The 17777-nt window shown below is 42.0% G+C and overlaps 1 non-coding gene across 1 annotated transcript; it reads right to left on the bottom strand.

The window, feature by feature from the left end:
- Positions 1–11312: 11312 nt before the first annotated feature.
- TRNAK-CUU lies at positions 11313–11385 on the bottom strand. Its single transcript has one exon. It is a non-coding gene; the product is annotated as a tRNA-Lys (tRNA).
- Positions 11386–17777: the final 6392 nt, after the last annotated feature.

Below are 17777 nucleotides of genomic sequence, written 5' to 3'. Positions count from 1 at the left end.
TTCTTCAAGATTCTTGTTGGAGAACCTCAAGTATCCTTTCTCTTGCATTTATATGTGCAGTTGTTCTTCCTTTATCTTTTGAGGTGGTATTATAGCATTCTTGTTAGTGTAGGAGCCTCGAAGATAATTCCTTTCAAGAATGAGATAATTAAACCCACCAATTCTATGAACATGAGATATTTTCAACCCATGATTTCTTCATTGAGCTATCTTGGTTTGGACTTCACCTAAAGCTTTCCTATGGATTGTGCTATTATGGTGCTTGTCATTAATCCAAGTTCTCAAGGTATCCTCTTGGTGTAAGAAGTGTTCATATCTTGTTGCTCCCAATCTGTCCTTGTTTCTTTAGTGGGTGGTTGTCACCTCATAAATATGAGATGATTTTCATAAGCCCACTACTATCTTGTTCCTCGATGTTGATTTTCCAACTACTACGTCAATTCTCTGTCTGGAGGCTCTTCAATCCTATGGTGATGATAATTGTCATTCTTTTCTTCATTCTCTTCTTCTGCTTGAGCTAGTTCATATTCTCTTGTTCCGGAGGCATTGTGATGTTGCTCTTTTGGGTCTATTATGTTGTTCTATTAAGATCATGGTGTTCCCTTGTTCTATTTACTTGTTTGTTGTGAATATTGTCTAATTCTCTCTTCGTATCGAATTTTTTGTCCCTTTTTCCTATCGAAGTGCTGTCGAAATTTTCCGTGAATTCTTGCTTCTTTCTCATATCATTCCTCATCTCTTTGCAACCTTCAAGGATCGTTGGTTTCACTCGTTTGTCAAAGAAGCGACTAAGTTTTTACCTCTTGTTCTTTCTCACCCTCTTCCCCTTTCATTCTTGGATCTCGGGGCAAGATCCTCTTGTAGTGTAGGAGAGTTGTGACAGCCCGATGCCTACGTTCCAGAGGATCCCCTTTTTCTTTCCGTTTTCGTCGTGTGTCTATTTTCTTTTGTCGCATCATCATTGCATCATGCGCATCATCTGCATTGCATCGGCTTCTCCGTTGCCGCCAGTTTTCAAACTTGCATCCGTTGTTAGTTGCCAGTTCGCGTCGTAGTCCGTTCTGAGTCCGACTGCACTCGCACGCGCCTGTGGCATCGTCAAGACCTTGTTTTTATAACGTGTTTAAAACATTCTCCGATTGAGCTGGAACTTGGCGTGCAGTCTTAATTTAGTGTAGGTAGGCCGTCTGTCAAATTTCATCACGATCGGAGCTAGTTCGTTACCCGTGCCGTTTATTATATAGCGGCACTATAGCCGGTCAATTGTCGGACGTTGCGGTATTTCAAACTATGTCACCGGGTTGCCCGTTTTCCCTCTCATCTTTGCCTAGCCCCTCTACATAGTGCGTCGACCCTACGCGCAATCCAGTCCGAAAACCTCCCGGAACCCGAGCCCGGCGGTCGTGACCGTTGGATCCGGATCAACCCCGTTTTACCGCAGACAGTCATCGGTTTGTCCATTGGACTCCTAGCCTATTCATTCTCGACCGTCTGATTTATATCGGAGGGTCCAGTCAGTCCTATCCAAACCCACCTAATTATTTAAGCAGGCAAACCCTAGAACCTAGGACCCCTGTCCCATCCATCAAATCCTCCCAGCGCTGCCGCCACCCCGTGTCTCCCACCTCGGGATCGTCCCGATCCAAAATCCATGCTCAAGCCCCAATCCCTTGTGCTTCGTCAGCGTCGCGTCTCTGCGTCCTGGATGCGTTCAGCAACCGCAACCACCCGCCTCCTCTCCTCTGTCGCCTCCGGTCCGTCGTCAGATGCCCCAGCCTCGCCCCGTCGTAGCAGGAGCATCTACCAACGCGGGGGAAGGAGCTCCCCTACCGGAGCCGTCGCGCCGCCCTGCTGGCCGATGAGGTCATGTCCCCACGCCCCGTGCCCCCTTCTTCTTCACATTCCCTTTCTCATGCTCGTTGCTCCCTCTGTTTCAGACATGGGAGCCCCAGGCATCCTCGACCTCGCCGCCGTTGGGAACGGGTGGCCGCCCCGGATTAGGCCCTGATCTGGTTCGTCCCCGTCGCCTCCGGCCAGGACCTTGTCACCCTCGCCGTCCCCGTGCAGTATCCGCCGGATCCTGCCATGGACGCCGCCCCATGGAGCTTGCCTATCCAAGCCGCCGGGAAGCCGCGACCCCGACTGGAGCTGGACTCCCTCCCTTGACCTGCTGCGTCTCCACACCCCCATGGCCGAAGCTCCACCCTCAGGACCGGCTTGACCTCTAGCTCGCCCAGACCACGAGCAGCCTGCGTCTCTAGCTCGACTGCAGAGCATGGGCTGTTCCAAATGTTCAGTTTCGTCAGACAACGACAGGGTATGGTTCATTTCGTGCGAAACCCATTTCATACTGCAATTCCCTCCGTAGTCCTGTGGCTAGCACCTCTCGTTTGCATCCATGCGGTCTCGGGTTCGAGACCCCAGCGCCCCATTTTTACCTCTGCGATTTTTGTTCTCCTGTTCTAGTTAGCAGAGTCTGCATATGTACATTTCTTTCCCTGTTCTAGCAGTAGCACTTCACCATCGTAGTGCCAACCGAGCCACTGCAGCGCCAGTAGGTCGAGGGTTCGAGCCCTCGCGCGCCCCTTTTTAATTGGGTTTTATTTTAACCTGTTGCACTGCGTGCATAGATAGCATAGGTAGTTTACTCCCCCTGTCAGGGCAGTGAACCGAGCCTAGCTCAGTGGCGTTTGCCCTCATGTGTTGCAAATAGGTAGTGGGTTCAAGTCCCCTACTCCCAGGTTATTTTTTTCCTTGTGTTTTAGTTGCTTGCTGTAGTGTGCCACTGTCAGTGGGTCCAGAGCCCACATGCCATACTAGAGGCCCTGGTGTGTATGACCAGTGGGACCCCCTGAGGATTAAATTAATTTTGTTTGTTTAGTTTTGTGTTGTATATCCAATCTGGAATATTCTAGAAGAGGAATATGCACAATCTGGCATATAAGAACAGCCCCCCTGTTCTTGTTAATATCGGAGTTTGATCCTGTGTAGTTTTCCCTTTGCTGTTTGTGGTGTTTTTCTTCATGCATATATAGCACTGTAATATATGGTTTGGGGTAGGAGAACCAAGGAATCCAATGGAGACACTAGTTTCCACTTCTGAGCAGTTCTGCAGAAGTGTCACTTTGTGATGAGGTGGCACTTGTTTACCGATGCAGGATGGGTTAAGTGCATCAATAGGGGTTGAGCATCCATGCAGTATATTGGGTAGTGCATCCTGTTGTGCATGTCGTGTGGTGAATATTTGTGTTGATGTTTGTTTCCGGTTTGCTCCGTCTCGATAGAGTTCCGTAAGCGTGTCAGAATGTGAGGACCCATTCGACTACAATGGTTTGTCGACTTCTTGGAGTTGTTCTTCTTCCAGTCGGGATCTCAGGCAAGATGATCATTTCCCCAGAAACCATTACTATCATTGCCATGCTAGTTATTTCGATGCTTTCGATTATGTCTCGTTGCCTACCACCTGTTAAATATCAGCCTCTCAACAATGCCATGATTACCTTCAACCTGTTCGACCTAGCAAACCACTGATTGGCTATGTTACCGCTTGCTTATCCATGTTGTTAGCGTTGCTAGTTGCAGGTGCAGTTGCTTCCATGTGATAACATGGGTCCCTTGTCTTATCACCATATTTAATGCTATTTAATTTAATGCACCTATATACTTGGTAAAAGGTGGAAGGCTCGGCCTTTCTGGCCTGGTGTTTTGTTCCACCTTTGCCCCCTTAGTTTCGGCTACCGGTGTTATGTTCCATAAACGAGCGCTCCTAACACGATCAGGGTTGTTATGGGGACCCCCTTGATAATTCGTTTTAGATTAAAGCTGGTCTGGCAAGGCCCAACATTGGTTCTACATTTGCCCAACATAATAATTTTGTTAATATTGAAATGCATAGGGCGTCACGAACCCGAGGAGTAATTTTACATAAACATGGGGGGCCAGTGCTGATGGTGTTGGTCCCAAACGGTCTGCCTGCGGGGCCACCACGGGGAAACTCGAGGTTTGGCACCCGTAGCTAGTTCCATCCGGCGTGTCCTGAGAACGAGATACGCGGCTCCTATTGGGATCGTCGACACGCCGGGCGACCTTGCTGGATTAGTTTTACCTTTGACGGGATATCTTGTGCATCGGGATTCCGGTGATGCTTTGGGTAATCTCAGAGTTGAGGTTTTCCACTAGGGAATCCGATGAGATCGTGAGCTTCGTGATTGAGGATTTCTATGCGGCTTGTGGTAATTTGTGATGGACTAGTTGGAGCACCCGTGCAGGGTTAAATCTTTTGGAAAGCCGTGCCCGCGGTTATGTGGCAACGTGGAAACTTTGTTTAACACTGGTTCTAGATAACTTGAAGTTAAATTAATTAAAAATGGCCAACTGTGTGCGTAACCGTGAGTGTCTCTTTCGTGAGTTCCTTCTCCGATCGAGGACACGGTGGGGTTATGTCTGACGTAGGTAGGTGTTCAGGATCATTCAGTTGATCATCAGTAGACACGTCCGTTATGCGTAGATCTTCCCCCTCTTATTTCTTGTACTCGTAAGATTAGCCACCAAATATATGCTTAGTCGCTGCTGCAACCTCACCACTTAACCATACCTCACCCATTAGGCTTTGCTAGTCTTGATACCTTTGGAAATGAGATTGTTGAGTCCCCTGTGGCTCACAGATTACTACAACACCAGTTGCAGGTACAGGTTAAGGTTACTTGACGCGAGCGCGTTGATTGTTCATTTGGAGTTGCTTCTTCTTCTTCTTCTTCTTCATCGATCTAGGATGGGTTCCAGGCCGGCAGCCTGGGATAGCAAGGATGGACGTCGTTCTTATTTTCCTCGTTTGTTTTCGTCCGTAGACGGACCCTGCTCTTACTCTTGATGATTATGTAATGTACTGATGTGACTCTGATGTAGCTTGTGGCGAGTGTAAGCCAATTCTATATATATATCTCTTCTTTTCAGTACATGTACTTGTAACGATATCCATTCTTGCGACACGACGAGATGCGCTTCTATTCCTGACGAGGCCTTCGTGCCAAATTGAGGATAGGGTCGCATCTTGGGCGTGACAACTAGGCACTGGGTCAACAGGTTAGTGCTCAAAAATTTACAAATTGGTATATAAATGCCCGAAAAGTATCCTAAAATGATAATATATCAACATGGAACAATAAAAAATTATAGATACTTTGGAGACGTATCAGAGCCCGATAGCATGACGAAGACCGGCGAGGACAATGGCGTTCCCGCACCGAAGGAGACGACGCGATGCATACCACAGGAAGTCGACGCGCGGGGACGATGGAGTGGACCGCGCACCACGGCGCTACGACCCGAAGGGGCGACGAAGCGACATCGTGCGGGTCAGGGCGGCGGCGGGAAAACCTTGAGGTGGCGGAGTAGATCGCGTGTTGTGATGCTACGGCCCGAAGGGGCGACGCAGCGGCGGTGCGCCGGTCGGTGCAGCCACGAGGATGGCCTCGGGCGGCAGTGGGGACCGCGTGCCGCCGCGCTATAGCCCGAAAGGGCGGACTAGCGGTGGGTCGCGGGTCGGTGTAGACGCGAGGAGAACCACGGGGCGGCGGCACAGCGGCAGTCCGGTGCTCGAACGATGAAGGGGCACTCATTACGCGGGAAAGTCTTCACGGGACCTGGAAAGGCGCACACAACCGATGGGCCAGATTGGTCGCACGGCGTAGCTGAGGTGGATCGCGGACGGGCGGGTGATCAATCTGAGCGCGCGTGAAATCGGGTACGTCGCTCGATGGAGGGCGTGTGGCGGCGTCCGAGATGAAACCATCGATGACGATCGCAGCAGGAGGCGGCAGTCGGCAGAGGCAACTGGCCAGAGGCAGCAGGTGAGGCCGACACTGCTGACCCGAGGGAGCCGACGAGGCCGACGATCAGAGCCGGGAGTCGGCCAACAACCGACGAGGTCGACGCATCCGACAGCAGCCGCGAGGCCAGCACGACACGGCCCACCCAAGGCCGATAAGGCTAGAGCCGACCCAACGCAGCCGTGTGCGAACGTACGAAGCGACGGCAGAGGCGGATGGTGATGAAGCAGTTCCGGTCGGAGAAGACCGACAAAGACCGGTGCAAGAAGACGATGGGAAGACGTGCGGTCGACGGCCAGAAGGGGCCGCCGCATCGCGTGAGGCAGCCGGGTCGGTGTAGAGGCCGGATCGCGTCGATGTTGAAGTAGAAGCGCGGTGGTCGATGGTGGCGGTAAGCGACGCAAATCGATCTTAGATCGGAAAACCAAAAAGAAAAAACGCCGATCAAAAGACTGACAAAAGAGATAAACCCGAATCAAGAGATCGAGAAAAAGACTCTCTAGGGCAGTCGGTCATCAAGACCGGCGGACGAACCCTAGGTACGGGCGGCGCGGCCCCCGGCGGCAGTCATGGAGGCCGACCGCCCCGGTGGTGGCGCACGGTGCAGAAGCGACACACGGCGCCTAGGTCTTGGAACTTGCGGCAGATACCATGTTACAAGGGAATAGAGGGATTGATGGAATAATTGTTGTATTGCTTAAGCCTCATGGGTATATATATAGGAATACATGATTATCTTGAAATATAAGTCAAGGCAGGAACAAATTCTAGTCTATCTATGTTTTCTAAACAATCACGTTACTTAACACTAAGGTAACATTAAGGGATAATTCATGACATACTTTTTCGTCTTTCTCATACAATAAATAGAGGATAGTCGTTGTTTAAAAATCACTATATATGGCCTTATACATGCATCCATCATCCATGCACTTGAAAACCTTAGGCTGCTCATAGTGGGAAGTAACATATAGTAGTATCATGCATATGTTAATATTGTATGATATTATCTTTATAGTGCATAATATCATAAACTAGTATCATAGATGATCTCATTTATTAATATGCATGACACATAGGGGGTGTTTCTTTCGAGGGACTTTTTGATGTAGGGACTAAAAAAGACTTTTTTTAGTCCTATGGGAAAGAAAGAGGAGGGACTTTTAGGGACTAAAATGGGGTATTTAGGACTAAAGGAAGAAGTCCCTATGGGATGGACTTTTTGAGACTTTTTTGACACTTTTTCCAACAGTGTCCCTACTTTTAGCATGTCATTTAATAACTTCTAGTATATTACTAGGGGTAACATGGTCTTTTTGCATGTCATTTAATGACCTCTAGTCCATGTTTAGTCCTTGGAAAGAAACGGATAGGGAGTAGAGACTTTTTAGTTGGGATAAAAAAAGTCCTAAAACTTTTTAAAGAAACAGGATCATAATAGCATAACATTTAACATGATACGGTATCTAACCCTCTCTCTTCTTTAATTACTTGCCACATATCCATGTTTGCTAGTCCCAAGATTATGATACTAACTATGATACCTCCACTATGGCTGTTGAGTCGGTCAACATGGATTTAATTAACATGCTTTGGAAGCATACATAATGCTATAAAATTAAGTGCTCTCCTGAGTGACAGCATGCAAATGATTGGAGACTAATCAGTTTCACATGCCCCGGTGGCCGGTACTGCTGGACTGGATATGCGTGAGTGGTGTCTGGTTGGCAGCCATCTGGGCAAAATGAAAAGAAAAGAGCAGCACATGCCATCTTACACCGGCGATGTCTCTCTGTCCAATCGCTGACGATGGGCCTCGCCGGATCTGATCTGGTGGCAACAATGTCAGCTGGGTGTGTACTATGAGTGTGTTTGTCCATTTGATGTACTATATCTATCTAAAATACTGAAATGTGGATGGATATTCTGATGCGAGACCTGGAACCACGTGTGTGTACATTCTGGCAGAAGCCATTTCTAGAGCCGTCGTGATGCTGGAGCAACTGCCAAGGAAGAAGACACCACTTAACATGTAAGTGTAGCAAGATCCAAAAATTCGAAGGACTTGCTAAGGAAATTTGAAGCATTATAATATAAGGATCTTTTCTTATGTGGTTTGTTTCATTCATACTGTAGATAATTTTTCATTTGCACTAGATTTCAGAGGACATTTTTCATCCACTCTAACCTCTTTGAAAGAATCCTAGGTTTTTTCTATCCACACTCAAACATCCTCACAAATCCTGTAGTATATATATACTACATACTAAAGGGGCAAGCTTTCTCTTTTTCTTTATTTTTTTTTAAAAACAACCTTTTACTATTTATTTTACGTGTCCAACCATGCATAGTAATTACGGGTGAACATTACCCCTACTGTGACAAGCACAGATACTAAAGCTGCAAGCTTTTCTTATACTATATACTAAAGGGGCAAGCTTTCCCTTTTTCTTCTTTTTTTAAATTTTTTTAACCTTGTACTGTTCATTTTACGTGTCCAACCATGCATAGTAATTACGGGTGAACATTACCCCTACTGTGACAAGCATATATACTAAAGCCGCAAGCTTTTCTTTTTCTTTTTTTGACTATTTTCAATCTTTCACTGTTCATTTACTATCCAACAGTTAGTATCAACATGAATAGTATTCCGTGTGAACATTATTCATAAAAATGACTTTCTTTACGTAGTGTATATCATTAGAGATTTTAATATTTTCAAAAAGGAGATCTTCACATATATTTTATTGCCCTTTTACACGTACAAATACATCGATATTATAATTATTGTTATTCCTGCCCAATAAACTGTTTATGGGGTTTTTCTAATACAATTATATCACGCTATCTTTTAGACTGTCATATAGATAATTACCTAAACTAGAAAAACGCACAGATGTAATGGATTACTTAAAAATACAGAGGTAAAAAAGATGAATAAAAACCAATTTGGTTTGATTTGATTTGTATCCATACTATTTGTTAATTAATTATCATTGCTCTTAGAGTAAAAAATATGGGCCTAATAAATGCCAACTTAGTTTGATCTAATTTATATTCATATTATGTAATAATTAATTTTACCTATTGGCATGCTCTTGGTGATAATAAAGTGATCGTCTTTCCACTTCAATTTTACTGCACAGCCAAAATCCGAAGAAAAGATCGCATCCCGGGTGTCAACCTTTTGTTGTTGTTTACAATGATATTGCTCATTTTAGTTTTTTCATAGATTCATTCTTATGTACTGTTGCCCCAGGATTTTATTTTCCTCTAATGGCTTGACTGAAATCTGATTTTAAGAGAACAGTAAACCTAACAAAAACCCGAATAAACCAAAATACTATATACTAAAGGGGCAAGCTTTCCCTTTTTATCCTTTTTTTCAAAAAAATTCAACCTTTTACTGTTCATTTTACGTGTCCAACCATGCATAGTAATTACGGGTGAACATTACCCCTACTGTGACAAGCACACATACTAAAGCTGCAAGCTTATCCTTTTCTTTTTTTGACTTTTTTCAATCCTTCACTGTTCATTTACTATCCAACAGTGAGTAGCAACATGAATAGTATTTTGTATGAACAGTATCCATAAAAATGACTTTCTTTACGTAGTGTATATCATTAGAGGTTTTAATATTTTCAAAAAGGAGATCTTCACGTATATTTTATTGCCCTTTTACACGTACAAATACACCGATATTATAATTATTTTTATTCCTGCCCAATAAACTGTTTATGGGGTTTTTCTAATACAATTATATCATGCTATCTTTTAGACTGTCATATAGATAATTACCTAAACTAGAAAAACGCATAGATCTAACGGATTACTTAAAAATACAAAGGTAAAAAAGATGAATAAATACCAATTTGGTTTGATTTGATTTGTATCCATATTATTTGTTAATTAATTGTCATTGCTCTTAGAATAAAAAATATGGGCCTAATAAATGCCAACTTAGTTTGATCTAATTTATATTCATATTATGTAAAAATTAATTTTACCTATTGGCATGCTCTTGGTGATAATAAAGTGATCGTCTTTCCACTTCAATTTTACTACATAGCCAAAATCCGAAGAAAAGATCGCATCCCGGGTGTCAACCTTTTGTTGTTGTTTACAATGATATTGCTCATTTTAGTTTTTTCATAGATTCATTCTTATGTACCGTTGCCCCGGGATTTTATTTTCCTCTAATGGTTTGACTGAAATATGATTTTAAGAGAACAATAAACCTAACAAAAACCCGAATAAACCAAAACACTATTTTCAGAACGGTAAATTTGTATGCGCGAGTGCTTCGTGTGACCAATGTTTTCACGCCCACTAAATACAAAAATGCCTTTGATGCTACAGATTCCAATATTGCTCGCCTACTAAAACTCCCAGATCGGTAGGATGAACACATGGCAGTCCAGATAGAAACATAGTACATAGAGATGATGGAAGAAGATATCTGTGACACCGAGATAAGAAACAATACAGTTAAGAAATAATATAGCACTGATTTTGCATCTCTTATTGAATGTCATCATGCCTCACATGTTGAAGAAATTCTGCAAGGACAAAAAGGCAAAACACTTATGATTTACCCACAGAAGGACCAAACAAATATTTTGATTTTTTCGAACCGTATTTAGAATGCTTTGTTCTGTACCGCACATGTACTATTTAACTCTTTGGCATAAATAAATCATGATTCATTCAAAACTTCAATACCATAATCCTTAAAACACTTTCGTTCTATTAAAAACATAAAATGGACGCCACAGGAAATGGTATTTGTCTCTCTATACAAAAAACAAGTCAAGCATCTCTACATGCAACAACGAAAAGAGCAAGTACGATGAATATAAATATGTTACAAATAACTTTTATTGCACCAATGAACTGTGCCAAAACGAATCTACACCTCCTTTTCATCTTATAAAACCCATACAAAACAAAACAAATATAACCAGCTAAACATGAAAAAAAAACTACATGAATAAAAATATAAATTGAAGTACATATTTGAAATATAAACGAGGCATTCCACGCCGCGCATCTTCGTCGCTAGTGTAAAACTAGTACTATTGAAGATGACATGTCACTCTATTCGTACGCTCACGTGTTTCAGCGAATCAGAGAGGCCCTAAGTAGGAAGTAGGCATACAAAGATCCAAATGCAAAGACAGGCAGGCAAAAGGAGCGAAGCTGGAGACAGTACTAATTCTGGCAACAAACAAAGTTCTTGTCATTGCCCTATCCTTTGAAGATTAGTGAAAGAGGCACGTCATGAGCTGTGCTGGTGGCACCGCACCACCAGTGCTCATGTGCAGGCCAAAGTATTCTTCAGATGTTGCAAGGCTCTCCGCTGTTTCTTGAGATGTTGGCAATGGTTCTGGTCATCGCTTGTTGTTGTTGTTTCTTCAGATGCAGATGCATGTTGCCGCTTCTCGGTAAAAATTCTGATGACTGAAAATAAAAAATTAAAGTCGCCCACCGTGGGGCTCGAACCCACGACCACAAGGTTAAGAGCCTTGCGCTCTACCAACTGAGCTAGACGGGCAGGGATGGTAATAGAAAAATCTACAGCTTACTTATCTCCATGTATTAAGAGCAGTAAATTCCTTCAAGGGAATGGTTTAGCTTATTAATCATGAACTGAGATACAATCATTATCTTTCTTTAAACCCCTCCCATATATTAATTAATTTAATACATTCAAACAATCATCCATTATAAATTTAGTCACGCAGGACGGGACACTATTAAGAAGCACACCATCTGACTTATTGTCAGAACTGAACTTCGCAATCTCGCCCACGTGGAGGCCCTCCTTGTCATAATCCTACTTAGAAGTTAATGGTTCGGCAACTTGTTTTTTTTTTGGAATAACCCATCATTTTTGTGGTAGTTTTTAAACAATCCAAAAAGTGGTAGTGTCTTGTGGTCAATGCCTCTAATGTGGTAGTTTTTTGCTATATACTCTCCCAAGGAGAACTAGCCTCCTCTAGATTGGTCTAATGCAAAAACACTCTAGGCCACATATATTTTTAGTAGTCAAACTAAAACTTACACAACCCCATGAAAATTCTCATTATAGACGGTATTTAAAAAAGCAGAAAAAGCAAAAGCTTGCCACTTTAGTATTGTTACTGATTTACCATGTCATGTAAAATTAAAGCCAAATTTCACACATAAGTTGGGTTGTTTTGGACTTCCATTTGATCTCCAAAACTCCCTTTTAATCCGATTCGGATTAGAATGTCATTATAAATACAGAAAAGCTATGTATGGTGAAAGCCTTTTCACGAAAAATTTAGGAATACAATATGTACTAAGAAACTATCGAATGCAAATATTTGAAGATTTAGTTATCTTCAAAAATGAAAGGATACACAGAAAAACTTTTCTGGGCAGAAACTATAGGGCTTTATTGCATGGGCTAAAGATACTCCAATGGTTGTAATCTTTTGGTCTTAAGGGTTTGATAGGGTCTACTGCAAGCAGTAAAAATCTCATGGTGATCATGGCACAATAAAGTAGGGTTGTAGTGCAAATCACCAAATTGGACCAGAACACAAAAGAGGATGGTTTGCCCAAAATTTTCAAAAGGCCAAGAATAGTTTTTGCATAAAATTGATCTACAAGCACCACTTGACATCTCCAAATTTTGGTGAAATTTTTAAAATAAAATTTAAAGAGGTTTTAGTGCAATGGAGGCCTTTAGAGAATAAAAAACCATTAAAATAATTAAGTGAGGCAAGTTCAATCATAAAAAATATTTCTCCCTCAAATATTAAAGTGAAAATAAAAACATTTAATTCAAACATCCAAGCCCAATAATAATTTTTTTCCAAAAGTTTCTATTGGAGGGGATTTTAAAAAAATGTTAAGGAAGAATGGTCCTCAAACCAAGAGAAGGTCTAGAAAATAAAAATCTATATTCCTCACAAAATAATTTTATTAATGAAAACATGGTAAAAATTTTGGGGTGTTACAAACTTGTGAGGACCGGTTTACATAATATCGGAAAACAGCCATGAATGTCATTCCAGCGTAGAAAATAATTCACACTAGTAGATCAATCTTGATACAGAAAAAACCAATAGTACTTAATAATATACAGGGCTGAGCGGAGCTCGCTCAATAGTTTATTACGAGCACACACATATTTAAGATAAAGGCAGATATAACACGATGGTCATGGGGGTAGCACTACAGACTCGCATATATAAGTGGATGTGTCACGATGGAGTGAAGTGACATGACTCAATGTACTACAACATGTCCAACGTAAGAGTGAGGCTCAACAATTTATTCATGGTGACAGAAGTGGTGGAATAATACAACAACGGATTCCAAGATCGTAAGATTCACTCGGACTCCTCTAGCCATCATATTCGCCATCGTACTCTCCATTTATGAGGTCTCCTTCATCCAAATCTAGCCAAATCAACAAGCCAGTAAGCACTTTAAAAGTACTCGCAAGACAGTTCGGACATAAGATAAAAATGAATGCAAACAGAATTCACATGCACAGGTTAATTCATATGTCACAATCAGCAAGGTTAATAATTTTAACAGTAAGCTGAAGTAAAAAAATAACGATAGATAAATCGGGCGATAGTCCTTCCGAAATATTCAAGAAAATAAAATAATCCGACCGGGTGTTTGAAGCGACGCCTCAAAAGGTTAACAGTAAAAGTAAACTGCCAGAGTCGGGCGTCTAGACGACACCATGTGAAGGGGTTAATAAAATAAATGACTTGCCACATTCGGACGTCTAGATGACACCACAAACAAGGTGTTATGAAATAAATAACATGCCACAGTCGATCGTAGAGGTGACACCTCATAAAGGGCTTTATGAAATAATAATATGCAACGGTCATGCGTCGAGGCGACACCACATAAAAAGCTTATATAATAGTCAACAAGTCACAGTCGGGTGTCTAAGCGACACCACAGAAAGGACGGTATGACATAAATAACATGCTGAAGTCGGGCATCGATGCGACACTACATGGACTTAATAAAATAAATGGCTTACCACAGTCGGGCGTCCAAACAACACCATGAAAATGGCTTATATTTGAATAGCAACATGCGGGTATCCGGGTGGTACAACCAACCTACATGATACTCAATACAAACAATGTTTCAACATGTTAGCCATAAAGATCACAGCCATACAATCATAAGTCAGAGTTCTCATAAAGAATATTTTCTCTCCAAAGACCGACACGAAGACCGACACTTGACCTGACAACCAGTCGTCCTTGACCGTGGACGCGGTTGCTCGAATAGTTTTGAGTCTACGGAGGGTGCACTCTTTACCCACGACCAATGGGTTCCAATAGTCACAAGGACTAATCCCGTCTATGGTATTTTAGAAGTAAGCACACATAACCATCACACACCCATTTTTACCCAGCAAGGCCCGGAATCAACCGGACAATGCTTCGAGGAAAAACTATAAGATAGGGAGGCCGACACCTCGAATAGCATGGGATCAAATTTGTACCGTGCGCTACTAAGGGGTGACCCCTCTCGGCCCCATGCCAGAAAGACCAATACCCCCTGACCATATGACCGACATTATTCCAGGGCCATAGAACCTTCACCAGACCCCTTTACTTGGTGTGTACATGGAAATAGGATCACAACCTACTAAACTGTATTCCCCTTGGGAAGGCATGTGGCAGCACGAAAAGTAAGGTGACATACTGACAAGACTCGATCTAGGCCGATACTGAAGTTGTTAGGTTTGTTGAAGTACTCGCATGCTCCTACATGACTGATACATCTCCAACATATCTACTTCTCTAAACTATTTTGCCCTTGTTTGGGACTCTAATTTTCATGATTTGAAGGGAACTAACCCGGACTGACGCTGTTTTCAACAGAATTGCCTTGGTGTTATTTTGTGGAGAAATAAAATTTCTCAGATTGACCTGAAAATTTACGGAGAAAGTTTCTGGAATTAATAAAAAATATTGGCGAAATAATCAACTGAAGTGGGGCCACCACCAGGCCACAAGCCTGCAAGGCGCGACCCATGGCTTGTGGGCCCCTTGTAGCTCCACCGACCTTGTTTACGCTCCTATATATTCCTATCTAGGGAGAAAAAAATCAGGGAGAAGAGTTCATCGTGTTTTACGATACGGAGCCATCACCTCATGTTTTTCCTCGGAAGGGCAGATATGGAGTCTGATTTGGGCTCCGGAGAGGGAAAATTGACGCTGTCGCCATCACCAACCATCCTTCGTCAGCAATTTCATGATGTTCTCCATTGTTCTTGAGTAATTTCATCATAGGCTTGCTGGAAGATGATGGGTTGGTTGAGATCTATCATGTAATCGAGTTAGTTTTGTTAGGGTTTGATCCCTAGTATACACTATGTTCTAAGATTGATGTTGCTATGACTTTGCTATGCTTAATGCTTGTCACTAGGGCCCGAGTGCCATGATTTCAGATCTAAACCTCTTATGTTTTCATGAATATATATATGTGTTCTTGATCCTATCTTGCAAGTTATAGACACCTATTACGAGTTATGATCTGCATCCCCCAGGGTGACAATAACTGGGATTCTTTCCGGTGATTACCGTAGTTTGAGGAGATCATGTATTCACTAAGTGCTAATGCTTTGGTCCGGTTCTCTATTAAAAGGAGGCCTTAATATCCCTTAGTTTCCATTAGGACCCCACTGCCACGGGAGGGTAGCACAAAAGATGGCATGCAAGTTCTTTTTCATAAGCACGTATGACTATACATGGAATGCATGCTTACATTACATTAATGAATTGGAGCTAGTTCTGTATCACCCTATGTTATGACCCATGCATGATGAATGCCATCCGATATAATTATCCATCACTGATCCATTGCCTACGAACTTTACACATATTGGTCTTTGCTAAGTTGCTTTTCCGTTGCTATTGTTACGATAACTACAAAACTGCTACTGTTACGTTTGCCACCGTTACCGTTCCTTCCATACTACTTTCCTACTAAATACTTTGTTGCAAATATTAAGTCTTTTAGGTGTGGTTGAATTGACAACTCAGCTGCTAATACTCGAGAATATTCTTTGGCTCCCCTTGAGTCGAATCAATAAATTTGGGTTGAATATTCTACCCTCGAAAATTGTTGCTATCCCCTATACTTGTGGGTTATCAAGACCTTTTTTGGCGTCGTTGCCGGGGAGCATAGCTTTATTCTCTGAGTCACTTGAAATTTATATCTGATGATCACTATGAAAAATCTGAAAGATGTCAAAACCAAGATCTACCCCTCAACTACGAGGGTAGGTAAGGAACTGCCATCTAGCTGTGCACTTGATTCACCGTTTGTTATGAGTAAATTTGTGACACCACCACCTACTAGTGAATCTGAAATGTCGCAAGTAATTGGTGATGCTAATTCTACTATGCATGATTCTTATGATGATGCTTTGCTTGATACTATTGTGCCACTTGGTGAATTTCTTGATGAACAAATTGCTAGAGTGAATGCTAAAACTGATAATATTTCTGAATCTGATGAAATTATTGAAAGTGAACATCATGATGCACCACTAGACCTAGCTCTCCTAGATATGAATTGCCTAATATACCTAAGGGTTATGTTATGGAAGGAGAAGTAGCTAGGGACTTTCTTGCTTGTAAGGATAGAGATGATCTTAAGAAATTGCTACGCAAATGGAAGGAAAAATCTTTGAATGCTAGAATGCAATATGATCCCAAGTTTGCTACTTCACCTATTTGTGTTACTGATAAGGATTATGAATTCTCCGTCGATCCTGAGTTAATTACTTTGGTAGAATCTGATCCTTTCCATGGTTAGGAATCTAAAACTGTTGTGGCACACCTTACTAAATTGAATGATATAGCCACCCTATTTACTCATGAGGAAAAAAATCATTATTACTATATTCTCAAGTTGTTTCCGTTCTCATTAAAGGGTGATGCTAAGATATGGTTTAATTCTCTTGCTCCTAGTTGTGTGCGTAGTCCCCAGGATATGATTTACTACTTCTCTGAAAAAATATTTTCCTGCCCATAAGAAAGAAGTTGCCTTGCAAGAAATATTTAACTTTGTGCAAATTGAAGAAGAGAGTCTCCCACAAGCTTGGGGGAGGCTTCTCCAATTACTTAATGCTTTGCCTGGTCACCCTCTCAAGAAAAATGAAATACTTGATATCTTTTATAATGGACTAACCGATGCTTCTAGGGACCACCTAGATAGTTGTGGTGGTTGTGTTTTCAGGGAACGAACTATTGAACAAGCTAAAATACTATTGAATAATATATTGAGCAATGATAATGATTGAACTATTCCCGAACCACCTCCAAAACCAACTCTGAAGAAAAGAGGTATTCTATTCCTCAGTCCTGAAGATATGCAAGAGGCAAAGAAATCTATGAAAGAAAAAGGTATTAAAGTTGAAGATGTTAAGAATCTACCACCTATTGAAGAAATACATGGTCTTGATAACCCGACACAGGTAGTAGAGGTAAATTCTCTTCGTAGATTTGATGAAGGTGACATTCCTTATAATAAGTCTGCTAGCCAATGCTTAGATGAATTTGATAACTTTGTTGTTAAACAAGAAAAATTCAATGCTTATGTTAGTAGACAATTGAAGCATAATGCTTACATGCTTGATCGCTTGGGTGATTATATGAGTAGAACTTTTAATGACCTTAGGCTTATTAGTAAACATGCTTCCATGGTAACTACTCAAGTAGAACAGGTACTTAAGGCACAAAATGATTTGCTCAATGAGATGATTAGTAAGAACAATGATCATTCTGTTAGAGTTGTGACTAGAGGTGGTAGAATGACTCAGGAACCTTTGTATCCTAAGGGCCATCCTAAGAGAGTTGAGCAAGAGTCTCAGAGAGTTAATATTGACGTACCTGGTCCTTCTAATAAAAAGAAAAAGAATGA

The sequence above is a fragment of the Hordeum vulgare genome, chromosome 5H, assembly GCF_904849725.1.
Source record: "Hordeum vulgare subsp. vulgare chromosome 5H, MorexV3_pseudomolecules_assembly, whole genome shotgun sequence".
Classification (NCBI taxonomy): Eukaryota; Viridiplantae; Streptophyta; class Magnoliopsida; order Poales; family Poaceae; genus Hordeum; species Hordeum vulgare.
This window is presented reverse-complemented; position numbering and strand designations above follow the sequence as displayed.